The sequence below is a fragment of the Bufo bufo genome, chromosome 3 (genome assembly GCF_905171765.1).
Source record: "Bufo bufo chromosome 3, aBufBuf1.1, whole genome shotgun sequence".
In the NCBI taxonomy this organism is placed as follows: Eukaryota; Metazoa; Chordata; class Amphibia; order Anura; family Bufonidae; genus Bufo; species Bufo bufo.
Genome location: NC_053391.1, coordinates 313,065,214 through 313,083,404, shown reverse-complemented (window position 1 = coordinate 313,083,404; position 18,191 = coordinate 313,065,214). Strand labels below are relative to the sequence as shown.

At 43.1% G+C, this 18,191-nt stretch overlaps 1 protein-coding gene across 2 annotated transcripts in view; it reads left to right on the top strand.

Moving 5' to 3' along the window:
• Positions 1–8,222: 8,222 nt before the first annotated feature.
• The window catches only part of FGR (FGR proto-oncogene, Src family tyrosine kinase), a 183,767-nt gene continuing 173,798 nt past the window's right edge, over positions 8,223–18,191 (top strand). Inside the window, exon 1 of one of the 2 annotated variants that reach the window (XM_040424276.1) lies at positions 8,223–8,365. The gene's annotated coding sequence lies outside the window, so the exon portion shown is untranslated. The remainder of the gene's footprint in view (positions 8,366–18,191) is intronic. The other variant, XM_040424275.1, reaches the window with a different exon arrangement.

Sequence of the window (18,191 nt, the reverse complement as noted above, 5' to 3'; positions counted from 1 at the left end):
CCAGTCAAATTGCAGAGGCCCTGAAAAAGAAGGGCCAACACTGCAAATACTGACTCTTTGCATAAATGTCATGTAATTGTCGATAAAAGCCTTTGAAACGTATGAAGTGCGTGTAATTATATTTCACTACATCACAGAAACAACTGAAACAAAGATCTAAAAGCAGTTTAGCAGCAAACTTTGTGAAAACTAATATTTGTGTCATTCTCAAAACTTTTGGCCACGACTGTAGGTTGGAACAAGTTAAATAAAATAATACAACATACTGTCTCTGAGTCTCAGCTTATTTCTATATGTCTCCGTGTTTACATGAAGGGTGCATTGTCCACAGTTGCCACACCTTATTCACTTTACAGCTATGTAAAAACCTATAGGAAAGTCGTTTTTCATAAATATATGTGGTATTAAGAGTCGCTATTACTTCTTTCATATCTGGGGTTTTTATTTCTTTCCAATGTCGCACTACCACTAGCTTTACGATTACCAAGACATAACCCACCATAGTACGGGCGGGTATGGGAAAAGAATCTATATCAAGGAAGAGGAGAGCTAAGCCTGGGGAAGGTTCCACTGTGTAACGTAATATCTCAGATAAGAGGCAGAATACCGCGTTCGAGTAAGTAAGAAGGATGGGACATGACCACAAAGTGTGGTATAATGTTCCATTCTGACCACATAGTCGCCAGTATTGAGGTGAAGAAGTCGGAAAAATGATGTGTAATCTATTAGGTGAATAGTACCAACGCAAAACGGTCTTCATGGCTGTTTCATAGTGGGTTGCACATCTAAATGTTGTGGAGGAAAAGAGAATGGCCCTACTCCAGGCTTCAGCTGTGAAAATTTTGCCCAGTTCCTTTTCCCAGGTTATTATAGGGGCCGTTTTCACAAATATTGTATTTCGTGCTATAGTGTAATATCGGTCTCATTATTTTGGCCTTGGGGGAGGTAAGGTTGAAAAGTGCTATAGTGTCAGTATGGAAGGAAGCATAAGATTTATTGAGAGCTGACAGCAAATGTTTCAGACACAGATATTTATAAAAATCCTTATTTGAGATTCCATATGTCACATGCAGGTCCTCAAAGGATCGCAAACGTCTCCTGGGAGTACAATTGTTGAATTGTGTTTATCCCGTTATGTTTCCAATTAAGCAGAGATATATCGTCAATTAATCCTTCCAAGGCCTCTAGAGGGGCTGTTGTTATGCAGTCCTGTGATGTTTTGCCTACTGAAGTCTGGAATCTACGCCACATATCTACAGATTTCCGTATTACGTGTGACCTCCCTAAATATCTAGTGGTATCTAACACGGAACTATACAGTAAGGCTCTGAGATTTTGGGTTGGGGCTATATTTTGCTCTATATGGACCCAATGTTTTTCAGTATTTCCTGTCCACCAATCTCTCAAAATAGAGACGTTGGTAGCTATATAATAATGATGAAGACACGACAACGCCAATCCTCCTCTGCCTCTTCTTCGGATCATTAAGTTGTAGGAGATTCTAGGTTTCCCGTTTCCCCAGATTAACTTATTAATGAGTTGTTTAGCTTTCTGAAAGAAACTGGTAAGTAGGGACAATGGAAGAGTCTGGAGAATATATAATACTTTAGGTAATGTGAACATCTGAAAAGTAGCTTTTCTGCCCGCCCACGAGATGTCATGCTTTGCAAAAGTGGATACGTTTTGTTCTATTGTTTTCAGCAGTGGTTTATAATAATAGGAATATAATAGTGATCGGGTCTTAGTGAGGCGGATACCCAAGTATTTTATCTCGGTGTCTTGCCAATCTAGGTGAAAGGAAGATTTCATCGCATGAAAAGTATTTTAAGAGATATTCAATGGTAGTATTTGGGACTTGGATACGTTAATCTTATAATAAGATAGGGAGCTATACTTAGAGATGATATTTAGAGCACACTGTAGCAAACTATTTGGTTCAGTCAAAGTAAGGATGATGTCATCAGCATATAGAGAAATAAGGTGTCGTCTGCCTCCAATGTTGATTCCTTTGACATTATCATTCAGGCGCAGATGTTGTGCTAAGGGTTCAATGGTCAGTATAAAAATCAGTTGGGATAGAGGGCACCCCTGATGTGTTCCATTACGGATCTGAAAGGGCTCAGAAAAAGCTCCATTAGTGAAAACTCTGGCCGAGGGGTTACTGTATAGATTTTGTATAGCCGAGAGTATTGTTCCTTTAAAGCACATGTGTTGCAATACCGAGAAGGCAAAGGACCAATTAATACGGTCAAACGCCTTCTTGGCATCCAACATGACCGCTACCTCTGCGTAATCTAGGATATTTAATACCCGCCTGGTATTATCAAAAGCTTGTTGTCCTCTGACGAACCCTGTTTGATCAGATTGTACCAAAAGGGATATAACTGATGACAATCTAGATGCCAGTATCTTGGCATAGAGTTTAATATCTACATTTAGTAAAGATATAGGCCTAAAGTTCTGGGGCACATCTGCTTGTTTTCCCGTTTTAGGTAATGTTATTATTAAAGAGCATCTCTGATGGGAATAGGGTTCCCTGTGAGGCTTGTTGAAATACTGCTTCTATGCAGGGGGATAGTAATATGGAAAGTTTTTTTATAGAATTCGCCTGAAAGGCCTTCTGGGCCTGGGGATTTACTGGAAGATAGTGTCTTAATAGTGTTAAGGATCTCCATTTTTGTGATAGGGGCGCATAGAGAAGTTAGCTGTTCCTCTGTCAAGTTCAGTAACTGTGCTTTATTTAGAAAGTCATGCGTTGAGGTAGACAAATCATCTGGAGGGGGTTGTTGATCTCCAATATTATAAAGATCATGATAATATTCTTTAAATTGAGCGGCAATATCCCTAGGGTCTATATATTTGGTCCCCATTGTTGGATGATTAATGTAGGGGATTATGGAGCGGGTGTGTTGTAATTTTAATTTGGAAGCTAGGAGTTTGCCAGCTTTATTGCTTTGAGCATAATATCTGACTTTAGTTTTCACAAGGGTTCGTTCATAGTCATGTAAGAGTAAACTTCTCAGTTGATTACGAACATCCCTTATGGACTGGGAAGTACTAGCAGTTGGGTTCTATTTGTTCAGTTTCTCAAGTTTGTCTAGTTCAGTCAATAATGTGGTTTGTTTAGATTCTCTAGCCTTCCTATCTTTATTACTAATCTTCATCATGATGCCCCTTATAAAAGCCTTATAGGCCTGCCATTCAAAGTATACATTAGATGTTGTCCCTGTGTTGAAGCTAAAAAAATATCTTTATTTCTTTCCCATATAAGGAGTGGCTGAGGAAGAAAGTATTCTCCATATTTTATCTGAATTGTTGTAAATTCCCTCTTGGATTACCAGTGTTATTGCCACATGATCCAACCATTTAATTAGATCAAAACTAGTTGAGCTGCTCCTATACAGGGAGTGCAGAATTATTAGGCAAATGAGTATTTTGACCACATCATCCTCTTTATGCATGTTGTCTTACTCCAAGCTGTATAGGCTCGAAAGCCTACTACCAATTAAGCATATTAGGTGATGTGCATCTCTGTAATGAGAAGGGGTGTGGTCTAATGACATCAACACCCTATATTAGGTGTGCATAATTATTAGGCAACTTCCTTTCCTTTGGCAAAATGGGTCAAAAGAAGGACTTGACAGGCTCAGAAAAGTCAAAAATAGTGAGATATCTTGCAGAGGGATGCAGCACTCTTAAAAGTGCAAAGCTTCTGAAGCGTGATAATCGAACAATCAAGCGTTTCATTCAAAATAGTCAACAGGGTCGCAAGAAGCGTGTGGAAAAACCAAGGCGCAAAATAACTGCCCATGAACTGAGAAAAGTCAAGCGTGCAGCTGCCAAGATGCCACTTGCCACCAGTTTGGCCATATTTCAGAGCTGCAACATCACTGGAGTGCCCAAAAGCACAAGGTGTGCAATACTCAGAGACATGGCCAAGGTAAGAAAGGCTGAAAGACGACCACCACTGAACAAGACACACAAGCTGAAACGTCAAGACTGGGCCAGGAAATATCTCAAGACTGATTTTTCTAAGGTTTTATGGACTGATGAAATGAGAGTGAGTCTTGATGGGCCAGATGGATGGGCCCGTGGCTGGATTGGTAAAGGGCAGAGAGCTCCAGTCCGACTCAGACGCCAGCAAGGTGGAGGTGGAGTACTGGTTTGGGCTGGTATCATCAAAGATGAGCTTGTGGGGCCTTTTCGGGTTGAGGATGGAGTCAAGCTCAACTCCCAGTCCTACTGCCAGTTTCTGGAAGACACCTTCTTCAAGCAGTGGTACAGGAAGAAGTCTGCATCCTTCAAGAAAAACATGATTTTCATGCAGGACAATGCTCCATCACACGCGTCCAAGTACTCCACAGCGTGGCTGGCAAGAAAGGGTATAAAAGAAGAAAATCTAATGACATGGCCTCCTTGTTCACCTGATCTGAACCCCATTGAGAACCTGTGGTCCATCATCAAATGTGAGATTTACAAGGAGGGAAAACAGTACACCTCTCTGAACAGTGTCTGGGAGGCTGTGGTTGCTGCTGCACGCAATGTTGATGGTGAACAGATCAAAACACTGACAGAATCCATGGATGGCAGGCTTTTGAGTGTCCTTGCAAAGAAAGGTGGCTATATTGGTCACTGATTTGTTTTTGTTTTGTTTTTGAATGTCAGAAATGTTTATTTGTGAATGTTGAGATTTTATATTGGTTTCACTGGTAAAAATAAATAATTGAAATGGGTATATATTTGTTTTTTGTTAAGTTGCCTAATAATTATGCACAGTAATAGTCACCTGCACACACAGATATCCCCCTAAAATAGCTAAAACTAAAAACAAACTAAAAACTACTTCCAAAAATATTCAGCTTTGATATTAATGAGTTTTTTGGGTTCATTGAGAACATGGTTGTTGTTCAATAATAAAATTAATCCTCAAAAATACAACTTGCCTAATAATTCTGCACTCCCTGTATAATAATGCACGATTAACTAAAAACATGTCAATGCGGGAATATGCCTTTCTGAGAAGAAAGTAAAATCCCTCTCCGTACCGTGGTGTGCCCTCCATACATCAAAGAGTTCTTCTGAATGTACAAATGATGATAGGCCTATGTCCACCAGTCTAGCAGGATTGCTGGTATGCATAGAGTGATCCAAAATGCTATTAAAATCCCCGCAGATAAGCAGGCGCCCCTGCTTGACTTTGTTAATCCTTTCTTATTAGTTTACACACAGATTCTTTTCTGTGGACAGTTAAGGCCCTTCACATTAAGTGACATAAACTGGAGAACCATTTAGGTGGTGTATACCTTTATGATAATCCGACTCAGGACAGTGTGCATGAATAAAAATAAACATGAACAAGAAAATGAGCCAAACTAGGAATTAAATCATTGGAGTCCCAAAACGTAAAAGGATACAAGCACAGCTCCAGGCTGTGATCAGTAAACTGGGGGTTTAGTCCCGATGTAATACCAGAAAGAGGGTTTTACATCTTATTCTGCACCAAAGATCTTGGTAGCATAACATAAGTTCAGCCTGGTGAATGCGGTGAGGGTGAAATCCGTCTTCCATCTTCGTTCCTCCCGGGTGATTTCCGAGGTTGATTCGGTTCCTTGGTTACCAGACTTAGGTTCCATGAGGATAGCAGCTTCTTGCCGTTGTCCAAGGTCTTGATTGTATGCACAGTGCCATCCTTTTTTACCATGATCTTAACCGGGTATCCCCAGCGGTAAGGAATATTGCTGTGTCTCAGCGTGGCTGTGATAGGAGCCAACTATTTTCTTTGGTGAATTGTCGCTGAGAGGTCTGTGTAAAGTTTGACGGCTTGGAAAGGATCCGGTAGGACTGACATTTTTTGGGCGGCAGATAATATGGCTTCTTTAACGTGAAAGAAATGCACTCTGACTAGTGTGTCCCTGGGTACTGTGTCTGCTAAATGCGCCAGTCTAGGGACCCTGTGATCACATCTTGCGCAGATAAGTCAGGAATCAAGGACCTGAAGAGCTTCTGTATGTACGAGGTGATATTAGATGGGAGGATTGCTTCTGGAATTCCTCGCAGCTTGATATTATTGCACCATGAGCGGTCTTCTAAGTTCGCAAGGTTAGACTTCACCCGTTCCAGCTCATTCGCCATATCATTGTGGGCATCAATTACATTGTTTTGGGCTTCAGCATATTCTCCCATTTTAGTTTCAAAATGTGATACTCTAGCGTCAAAGGCTTGCACCAAGGAAGATATAGGTGCTAGTAGTGCAGTAATGTCCTCTGTGAGAGAAGATTCCAGAGCTAGGAGCATGCGTTTCAGGGCCTGTTCAGACACTGGGGAATGAGTGGCGGGTAGAGTGGGTAAAGCATCATTAGCATGGCCAACTGATCTTTCACTTAGTGAGGTGGCATCTTCAGCGTTAAATACACTCTGGAGGTTTTCAGGGTGTGTATCACCTTGTCTTAGGCTGCAGGGGTCAGACATGTTTGAATGCGGCGTGCTAGGCCTAGTCCCAGCCCCCTGGTGTACGTCCTGCTCCAAATCCCCTATAGTGGGGTCTGTGCTTTCTGATATAGGAGAGAGATGTGGCGTAGACAGTTTAGTGAGGAGCACTCCGGGTCTGGTGAGGTCGGAGGAGAGCGGAGCGAGGAGCACTCGGCGGCGCCATCTTTGCTGTGCTCCGGCTCAAAGAACTTTCACAGATCAGTGTCTTGTTTGTGCTGTGTTCTGTGGATCTTCCCCATCCCAGCTGGCTTCTAGCTATGTAGGGCGGAATCGCTGCTGCTGTGTCCCTGTTTTAGGATATAAGTGCCGGGCTATTTGTTGCCGCTGTTCGCTGGGTGCAGGAGCCCTGAAGTTAAGCAGCGATCTCCCTCCGATGCCTGGCCACGCCCCTTTAAGGAAGGCTTCCGTCTCTGAGTCACAGCCATGGGACATTTACTGGACCTACTGAAGATATATACAGCTTATAATAGTTTTGTAGTCTGTACAGTAATGGGGAACATTAATCCATGCAATGGAATTGTGTTTGGCACAATTCCCCTGCTACTATCAGATACTCAAGTCTATTTTATTTTGTTGTAGTAAAACCTGCAACCTGACTGCACCATCAAAGTAAATCCTAATGACAAAATATGTTCCGTACACTACTGTACAGTCAGAGAATGCACCACTCCACTATGACCACTTCCTTATGGGGATGCTCCAGGAAAATGAGAACCCAATCAAATATATGAGGAGCCTATTACCATATCATGGACTATGTGCAATATGGTTTACAGTCTTTAGACGCAATAGAACCAACACTAGTATTTGTTTTCTACAGTGAGACTGGCATTATTGTATTTACTTTATTATTTGTGTTTGCAGAGTGCTGTTGCATTGTGTTTATTTTACGCTTTCAACCATAGTGATGTGCACCTGCTCATTAGGATATGCTGACTAACCCCCCCTTTTGTCTTTACAGTATGCATTTGGAGGTGTGGCTGTCTCCATTTTTGTCATGCACTCCTAACTAACCCATCTTTCCCACAAGCTGATTTTATTTACTGCAAGTATAAAGCTGTAGCCTGCTCTCATTGTATTCAATGGAGGCCATTTGGCACCAGGAAAGGTACAATACAGAGTGGGTTCAATGTATATATGAAGACTACCTTCCCTAAATTTAACGGAGGCCAGTATGGCACCAGAGGAGGTAGTATTTAGCATAGGCTCCTGTCCTAAAGAGATCGCCTTGCCGGGGCGGACAGGCAAAAATAACCTTGTATAAAATGTATTTGCCAAGAAGCTCACATTTATATAATGAGCTTAACACTGGTATATTTTCTATAGTGAGTATGGCACTATTGTATATATTTTGTTATTTGTGTTTGTAGAGTGTTGTTGCATTGTGCTTTGCTTTTGTGCTTTTAGCCATGGCGACACGCACTTGCGCATTGGGATGTGCTGACTAACCACCCTGTTTTTTTTAGCAATCAAATCAACATAGTACAGCATTCCTGCTGCATCAGAAACGTCATATAAGACGTGTCACAAAGCACATTGCGTAGGCAAATGTGGATAGGTGTACATAGTAAAACCTCCCAGATTTCACAAACGCTATTGCATAAATTGACATTAACTAAATGTATAGAAAATGAGTATGCACATATATCTCATGAACATTTGCAGTTTCTAAATGTTTAACTTCCTTTTATGATGTTAAAGAGGAACGTAAGAAAGGGGGAAGTGTCAGAGAAAAATTTCTTAGTGTGTGAAATAGACAGAAATTTAGAGACATATCTGAAAAGTAGATCACTAGAAAAGCAGGTTAAAATTGAAAGGAAGATCAAATATAAGCGACCGCAGAGATCATCTGATGAAATCCATCACACATTAGAAGGTAAGCTAGCAATTGTCATACACGTATATATGTTCTGTACATACTTTACTAGTTTACATAAGGGATAGCAAGTCTATCCTGGGTTGTGGCAGAAGATACTGTAATGAACTTGGGAATAAATAAATCTGTTTTGACAGAAAGGTGTATAAACCATTTGCCATGGTGTACAAATCTTAAACTCCATTGATGAATTGGCACTGAACTTGGCACATCCAAGCATTACATGGGGGCCATTCACTTGAAATTGATTTGAAATGTTTGGTTTGCCATGTCTTCCTCCCGTGATGACAGCACCAAAGGAGGCACATGAAACAATGAAAATAGTATTTTTTTATGCTAGAAACATTTAAAATTACTCTAAACAACCATTAACAGACTTTCAGGAGTTTTGGTATGAAAATGGGTATTGGATAACCTCTTTAAAATGGTTGGCCACTATCTAATAGTAGCTGCATGTGTTGGGAACAGTACATATATGAATTTAGTAATAGGCATTATTAAACCATTGGCGCTGATGTTTGATGGTTTAATATGCCTAATTTATGATTACTTGCAGGTCCACTTCCCTGATTCCCTGTACTGGACTCTCAAAATGGCCACAGATGGAGGGTCATGTCAGGGCCGATCCTACACGGGGTGCAGTGGGTGCCCCGCACCCCAGCGCTGTCACCCGAAAGGCGCCGAGCGCAGGGCCGGACTGGCCTGCCGGGATAGCGGGAAATTTCCCTGTGGGCCGGCAAGCCTGAGTGCCGCAAGGCCGCGGCCCTGGTGACAAGTGGGGGCGGCCGCGGCCGGCGGCAGGGCAGAGCAGGAGATGAGCGCCTCCATTGCGGAAGCGCTCATCTCCATAGTCATCTGTATTGCCGTCCTCAGGACGGCAATACAGATGCCTGTGCTGCGGCAGAGGAGGGAGAGGTGTGTCCCCTCCTGTTCCTCTGATAGGCTGCCGGCTTAGTGCTGGCAGCCTATCAGAGGCCGGTGCAGGCGGCGCGATGACGTCATCGCGTCGCCTGAGCCGTATAGCGAGGGACACAGACGGAAGAGGCGGCCTGCATCGCATCGCATTGCTGGAGGTAAGTATAAGTGTATTATTTTTTTTTATTTTTTTATATAGGTACAATACTGGGCTGGCACATGATAAGGGGGGCTACTGGGCTGGCACATAAGGGGGGCTACTGGGCTGGCACATAAGGGGGGACTACTGGGCTGGGCTGGCACATGATAAGGGGGGCTACTGGGCTGGCACATGATAAGGGGGGACTACTGGGCTGGCACATGATAAGGGGGGCTACTGGGCTGGCACATAAGGGGGGCTACTGGGCTGGCACATAAGGGGGGACTACTGGGCTGGGCTGGCACATGATAAGGGGGGCTACTGGGCTGGCACATGATAAGGGGGGACTACTGGGCTGGCACATGATAAGGGGGCTACTGGGCTGGCACATAAGGGGGGCTACTGGGCTGGCACATAAGGGGGGACTACTGGGCTGGGCTGGCACATGATAAGGGGGGCTACTGGGCTGGCACATGATAAGGGGGGGCTACTGGGCTGGCACATGATAAGGGGGGACTACTGGGCTGGCACATGATAAGGGGGGACTACTGGGCTGGCACATGATAAGGTGGGCTACTGGCACATGATATGGGGGGCTACTGGCACATGATATGGGGGCACTCTGGCTACTGGCACATGATATGGGGGCACTCTGGCTACTGGCACATGATAATGGGGGGGATCTGGCTACTGGCACATGATATGGGGGGGGGGGCTCTGGCTACTGGCACATGATAAGGGGGGGGGCTCTGGCTACTGGCACATGATATGGGGGGCTACTGGCACATGATAAGGGGGGCTACTGGCACATGATAAGGGGGCTACTGGCACATGATAAGGGGGTCTACTGGCACATGATAAGGGGGGCTACTGGCACATAGGGGGGCTACTGGCACATAAGGGGGGCTACTGGCACATGATATGGGGGGCTCTGGCTACTGGCACATGATATGGGGGGGCTCTGGCTACTGGCACATGACATTTATTTTGACTTGTCAAAGCCGTTGACTAAGTTATTGTCAAAGCAAATTGGTGGGGCTGAAGTTGGGGGCTGAAGTTGTTGCCATAGAAACATTGTAAAGGGGAGGAGTTAGTAAGATAACCACGCCCATGTGGGGGCGCCAGAAATATTTCTGCACCCAGGCGCCTGTGACCCTAGGATCGGCCCTGGGTCATGTGACCAATCGTGTCCATCAGCAGCCTCCATTCCCTTACACTGGGGATGGACAAGAACTAGAGCATGTGCAGTCTGTCCACAATGTAAGTGAAGTGAATATTAGTCCAGTGCTGCAGCCCATATTTGCAGGCACAGGCGCCGGGCTCCCTTATTCCCTCTTGCTGCTGAGCACCGTGCTAACAAGTGCGGGCAGCACGTAGCTTAAACTTGTATCTGCGGCCCGTGCCGGAGCTTCCTTCCTCCTTATACTGTTTGTTAGGGCGTGCGCAGGTGTGTCTCTCCTACTTTTGTGAGGCAGCACGTACACTCCCTCTATATCCCCAGCCTATGGGGGGGGGGGGGGGGGGGTTCCAGGATGTATTTAAAGGCGCTTCCTGTCCCAGGAAGGTACCTGAGCAATCTTGGTCACTAGCCTGTCTAGTTCCTTGTGTTAAGGTGTTTGGAAGTTTCTGTTTTACTGTATACTGGATCCTGCTTCTCGATTAAACAGACTTTGCTTGATTGCCTACTACCCCTGACCTTGCACTTCGATTATGGACTTTTCCTTATTACTTCATTCAAATAGACAGATTTCCAGCACGAAAGAGATAAAATCTTGCATGTTCTTTATGGAATATTCCAAACGTACACATGGTGCAGTGAAAGAGGTACCTCAATGTCCCTGGTCAGACCGACATGTTTCGAGCCAGCCGGCTCTTAGTCATGAGCTGATGACTAAATCATGACTAAGAGCTGGCTGGCTCGAAACATGTCGCTGAGCTGACCTGGCTTTTCCATTGCACGACTGAACTGGTGAGCTGGATTTTTATTCATTTATACAAGGATCTTTGCTTGATTGCTGCCTGCCCTGACTCCAGACTTCCTGATCACTTCTTTTCACTTGGTGATTTGCACTGGCATCTCTGACTCCCAGGTCAGTTGCCACTGGCCAGGGGACTGCTCTGGAATGGTACCTGGTAACTACCCTAATGGCCCAAGCCTATTCTCATCTTTAGAGGCTCTAGTGAAGACCAGGTAGTTACTTAGTCACTCCCCTCTGGGGTATAGCTGGTCAGTGACGCAGTGGGTCCACCCCCGCCTGCATAATAGATTGCTCAGGCCATGGAACCTGCTGATGTGAATTCTCCAAGCCTCACCGAAATGCACCGAGAGATGGCTCAACAGAGAGAACGGCAGGATCAGATTCTGTCCTATCTGCACAATGTGAACATGCGCCTTAATCACCTGATGCCCACCAACCCTGCACCTGAAGCTCCCCCGGCAATGGCTAACCTGGCACCTGCTCCGCTGACTCCCTATGTGCCAGGATCAAGCCCCCATCTGTCAGCTCCGCCATGCTTTGATGGAGACCCTAAACAGTGCAGGGGGCTTATTAATCAGTGCACTCTGCACTTTGAACTGTTGTTGCATCAGTTCATCTCTGATCGAGCCAAGGTCACTTTTTTTTATCTTGCACCTTACAGGAGAAGCCCTGGCTTGGATCAACCCAAGTAAGTCAGTCCATGGGCCAGTATGCATTGCAGTTCCGGACCCTTACCTCTGAATTGGGTTGGAATAATGAGGCTTTAGTGGCCTCCTTCTGGGAGCGTCTCTCCGGGAAAATTAAGGATATACTGGCCATTCGGCCCTTGATCTGCACTTCCAGGAACATGCTAAGGAGGTAGCACATGAGAATAGACCATATCATCTAGTGAGAGTAGACCGTATCATCCAGTCCCTCAACCTTCCACGTCTGCTGCTATGCCAGATCCCATGAAGGTTGACCTTGTCGGGCTGACTAAACAAGAACGTGATCACCGTCATAAAAGGGGACTTTGCTTCTACTGTGGCTGTGCTGGACATATTCTCCATTCCTGTCCTCTGAAGTCGGGAAGCTCTTGAACCTAGGGTCTGTTGGGGACGCAACCCTAGGCAAAGACATTTCTCTCTCCCTCTGACTCTGCTGCTAACCCTGTCGTTGGGAGATGTTCGATTCATGGAGATGGCGCTCGTCCTTCTGGTTTAAAAGCAATCCAGCAGTTCCTGGGATTCACCAACTACTATAGCCAGTTTGTGCCGCACTTTTTGTCCTTGACAGCTCCCATCCTTGCCTTGACCCGCAAAGGAGCAAATCCCAAGAATTGGACAACTGAGGGTGAATCAGCTTTTCAAGCCTTGAAACAGGACTTCTCTGCAGCTCCAGTTCTCCATCACCCTGATGCTAACAAGCATGTAAGGAGAGGGAATGTAAGGGGGGAGGGGGTACTGTTAGCCCAACGCTCCGTGCCTGCACTGTTGCCCCTACACGCGTGCATGGGCACCAGGCTCCCTCTTTCCATCCTGCTGCCATGCTGACAAGTGTGGGCAGCAGGTAGCTTAAACTGTTTTATCTGAGATCCATGCCGGAGCTTCCTTCCTGCTTAGAGTCCTGTTTGTTAGGACGTGCATGGGTGTGTCTCTCCTCCATTTGTGAGGCAGCACATACACGCACTCTATCTCCCCAGCTATGACTGGGTTGCAGGATGTATTTAAAGAGGACCTTTCACTTGTAAAAACAATGTGAACTAAGTATGCTGACATATAGAGCGGCGCCCGGGGATCTCACTGCACTTACTATTATCCCCGGGCGCCGCTCCGTTCTCCCGTTACGCCCTCCGGTACCTTTGCTCTGTAAGTTATAGTAGGCGGTGTCTTCCCTTGTCCTGTGGGCGTCTCCTTCTCCTAGGCTGCAGCGCTGGCTAATCGCAGCGCACAGCTCACAGCCTGGGAGTTTTTTTTCTCCCAGGCTGTGAGCTGTGCGCTGCGATTGTCCAGCGGTCATTGGCACAGTGGGTCCTCACCCGCCTGTATAACAGTGAATGGATGGGACTGGTAAAATAATTCTCCATCAGCATCCATTATGGCAGCACAGCAATGAGAAGCAGATAAGCGGACCTGTGAATAAATAAAAATTAAGCATAAGGACCAGGCCACATTTTGGAAATCTGACATGTCACTTTATGTAATAATAACTTTGGAACACTTTTACTTATCCAAGCCTTATTCTGATAGTGTCATATGACACATTGTACTTCATGACAGTGGTAAATTTTGAGTCAATATATTTTACCTTCATTTATAAAAAAAAATTAAAGATTTACAGACAATTTGGAAAAAAAATCGCAATTTTCAATTTCAGTTCTCTGCTTTTGAGACAGATAGTGATACCTCATAAAATAGTTATTACTTTACATTTCCTATATGTCTACTTACATTTTGTAAATGTAATTTTATTGTTTTTTGGATGGATTAGAATTTTAGATGTAGTTTCTAATCCCAAAAAAAAACTTTTTAAAGGACCAATTCAGTTATGAAGAAACAAGAAAATTTCACTTCTTTTTACAGATTTTCCACTTTGATCCATTTTTTCCAGTAAGGCAGCAAGGGTTAACAGCAAAACAAAAGACAATATTTATTACCCTGATTCTGCAGTAATACATAGTAGTACGTCAATTTGCGTGAAGTCACTTCCCGCTGAGAAGTACTATTATGTCAAATGTCACCAAGGGGTTAATAATACATATTAACCCTTTCACACATTTCGACGTAACTGAACACCCAAATTGCAAGTGACTTTCTGCATTTGGACATACACAGTCACGTCCAATTTGCTTACCGGGGCTATGACACTATAAAGTGTGACAGCCCTAGAGTCTCCGCTCTCCCAAAGTGCAGAGACACCTGAGGAATCCGGTGGGGGACCAATGCAGACTAAACAATCAGAGTGCTTCATTGAGAAGAATTATGGTTTCAGACTGATCTCCACGCTTGAGATCACAGCCTGAAAACAGGCATGACTGCCACCGTGCCCCAGTGCCCCCCACTACCCCCCATCGCTGTCAGATGCCACCTGCTGCCATGTCCTCTCTGCCGGCTGTGATGGCTGCCATCAGTAGAGAGTGTCTGCTGTAACTTACAGCTGACACTCTGCTGCTATGGCCGAAATCGGTGCTTGCACCGATCTTGGCCGTTTAACCCCATAGATGTCGCGGTCAGCAGCCACCCGCAACCATGGAGTTGAGAGGGAGGGAGCTAAAAAGTTTTTAAAAAAGTGAAAAAAAAGTAAAAAAATAAAAATGTAAATAGAAATAAAATAAAAAATTGTCTTTTCTCATAGCCGTTCATTTATGTCATTAAAAAAATGAAATCAATAAAAAACTACACATAATTGGTATCGCCTCCTCCGTAACAACCTGGCCTATCAAAATATCATATTAAAATCCCGCGCGATGAACGCCGTAAAAAATAATTTTGAAAAAAATGACGGAATTGCTGTTTTTGTCACCTCACGTCCACAAAAAATAAATGACAAGTGATTAAAAAGACATATGTACCCCAAAATGATACCAATAAAAATTACAGCCCATCATGCAAAAAACAAGCCCCCAAACAGCTACGTTGGTGAAAAAATAAAAAAAGTTCTGGACTTTAGTATATGGCGATGCAAAATATCATTTATTTTTAATACAAAAGTGATTTTATTGCTGAAAAAGTAGTAAAACATAAAAAAACTGCATAAATTTGGTATCGCCATAACTTTATACATCCACAGAATAAAATAATCATATAATATTTACCACAAAAGGAACCCCATAAACAATAAAAATCAAAAACACTGTCAGAATTGCCATTTTTGCCCACTTCACCTCCACAATGGTATAAATAGTGATCAAAAAGACATATGTACCCCAAAATGATACCAATAAAAACTATAGCCCGTCCCACAAAAAAACAAGTTACACTGGTGAAAAAATACAAATGTTATGGGCCCTAAACTAATTTCAGCAAATTGCATGTTAGAAAATCCCAATGCCGCTTTTACCCTTCTGAATGTTGACGTGCCCCCAAACAGCGGTTTATGACCACATATTAGGTGTTGCTGTATTCAGGAAAAAATGCACAACAAATTTTGAAGTGCATTTTCTGCTGTTACCCTTGTGAAAATGAAAAATTTGGGGCTAAAGCAACTTTATATTAGAAATAAGTTATTTTTTATTTTCACAGGCATGTGTTTCTAAATTCTATGAAACACTTGTTGGGTCAAAGCATTCACTTCATCACTAGATTTATTCCTTGAGGGAGTAGTTTCCAAAATGGGGTAACTTTTTTGGGTTTTCTTTCTAGGGGTACCTCAGGGGCTCTTCAAATGTGACATGTCATCTGAAAACCATTCCAGCAAAATCTGTCCTCTGTTAACAATATGACGCTCCTTTCCCTCTGCACCCTGCCGTGTGCCCATAAAGCAGTTTATGACCCTATATGGGGGGTTTCTGTAAGTTGCAGAGTCAGGGTAATAAATATTGAGGTTTCTTTGGCTGTTAACCCTTGCTGTGTTACAGGAAAATTGGATTTAAATGGATAATCTAAATTTTCTAAATGGATAATCTAAATTTTTTTTAATTTCCCCTCCATTTTGCTTTAATTCTTGTGGAACACCTAAAGGGTTAATAAAGTTAGTAAAATCAGTTTTGAATAACTTGAGGGGTCTAATTTCTAAAATGTGGTCATTTATGGGTGGTTTCTACTGTGTAAGCCCCACAAAGTGACTTCATAACTGAAATGGTCCTTAAAAAAGTGGGTTTTGGAAATTTTGTAAAAAATTTAAAAATGTGCTTCTAAACTTCTAAGTCTTCTAACTTCCTTAAAAAATAAAATAACATTTGCAAAATGATGCCAACATAAAGTAGACATATGGGGAATGTAAAGTGATAACTATTTTAAGAACTATCACTATCCATCTTAAAAGAAAAGAAATTCTAATTTTGAAAATAGCAAATGTTTCCAAAACTTCTGCAAATTTGGGATTTTTTTATGCATAAAGTTAAAAAGTATCAACTCAAATTCACCACTAACATGAAGTACGATGTGGGGTCATGAGAAAACAGTCTCAGAATGGCTTGGATAAGTAAAAGTTATTACCACATAAAGTGACACATGTCAGATTTGAAAAATGGGTCTCTGGTATTTGGTCCAAACTGGCTGTCGCTTGAAAGGGTTAATGCATGTATATGCTGTTCCCAGCACATGTGCAGCTGGTATAGATAGTGGTCAACCCCTTTAACTTAAATGACATTCACATCCATGTCATAAGCACAGGGACTCCATAAGCTGAGACGTGGGGAGTTATTTTCAGGGTTTTCATAATGTAAAGCTGCATTAAAGGGGTTTTCCAAAACTCTTATACTGATACTGAGTATCTGATCCAGAGGATAGGTCATCAGTATAAAAGTCTTGGAAAACTCCTTTAACATAGGATACTGTAAGCAGAGTAGGACCCCTGCAGCTGCCCTGAAAGTCAAACCCTAGTAAAAGTAAGCTATGTTGTAAACTATAAATGACTGTGTGAACCATTGGGTCATAACAGAAAATTTGTAATTGTGAAATCTTCACCCATAGCAGTAGTGCTTTGTCGTCATAGACTGTTAAAGTCACATGTCCAGCATCATGAAGTAAAAGTGGACTTTTGGGCTGGGTTCACACCTGACTGATTAACTGCGAATTTGCTGTTGTGGATTTTTGTGCAGCAAATCTGCAGCGTTGTACAGTACCAGCAAAGGGGATGAGAATTTCTGAATTCTCATCCACATGCTGCGTAAAAAAAAATGTAGCAGAAGAGCTGCAGTATTGGGGATTTGAAATCGGCAGCATGTAAATTTATCCAGCGGATTTCATCCTTTTCACTGCATCTAATCTGCAGCTTTTCTGCAACAAAATCCGCAGCGTGTGCACACACCATTTGGTATGTTTTATTGTGCTGCAGATTAGAAGCAGAAATGATGTGTGAACCCAGCCTTATGAATGTATATTTGCCTTAGGCCTCTTGCAAAAAATACGGATGACGTCCGTGTGCATTCCGTATTTTGCGGAACGTAACAGCTGGCCCCCAAATAGAACAGTACTATCTTTGTCCGTTATGCGGACAATAAGGCCTCTTGCACACAAATATATTTTTTTTCCTTGCCCATTCAGTTTTTGCGGTTTCAATGGTTCCGCAAAAAATAAAACGGAATGTACTCCATGTGCATTCCGTTTTCGTATTTCGGTATATCTGTTCCGCTAAAAGATAGAACTTTTCCTATTATTGGCCGCAAATAACGATCCATCGCTCCATTCAAGTCAATGGGTCCCTAAAATATACGGAATGCATACGGAACACATCCGTATTTCATCAGTTTTTTGCGGATCCATGCCGACTTTGCCCCTGTGTTTACTGTTTACAAACATTACAGTACATTACAGTAATGATTACAAATTTTCAGTTTCTATTTGCGATCCGCAAAAAACGGATCGCATACGTAAACCATACAGAGATTTTTTTCAGAAATACGGAACGTAAACATAAACACTATGGATACAAAAAACGGAACTGTGACAAACGAACCGCAAAACACATACGGTCGTGTGAAAGAGACCTAATGGGACAAGTTCTATCTTTTAGCGGAACAGATATACGGAAATACGGAAACAGAATGCACATGGAGTACCTTCCGTTTTTTTTTTTGCAGACCCATTGAAATAAATGGTTCCGCATATGGTCCGCAAAAAATACGGAACGGACACGGAATGAAAACACGTTT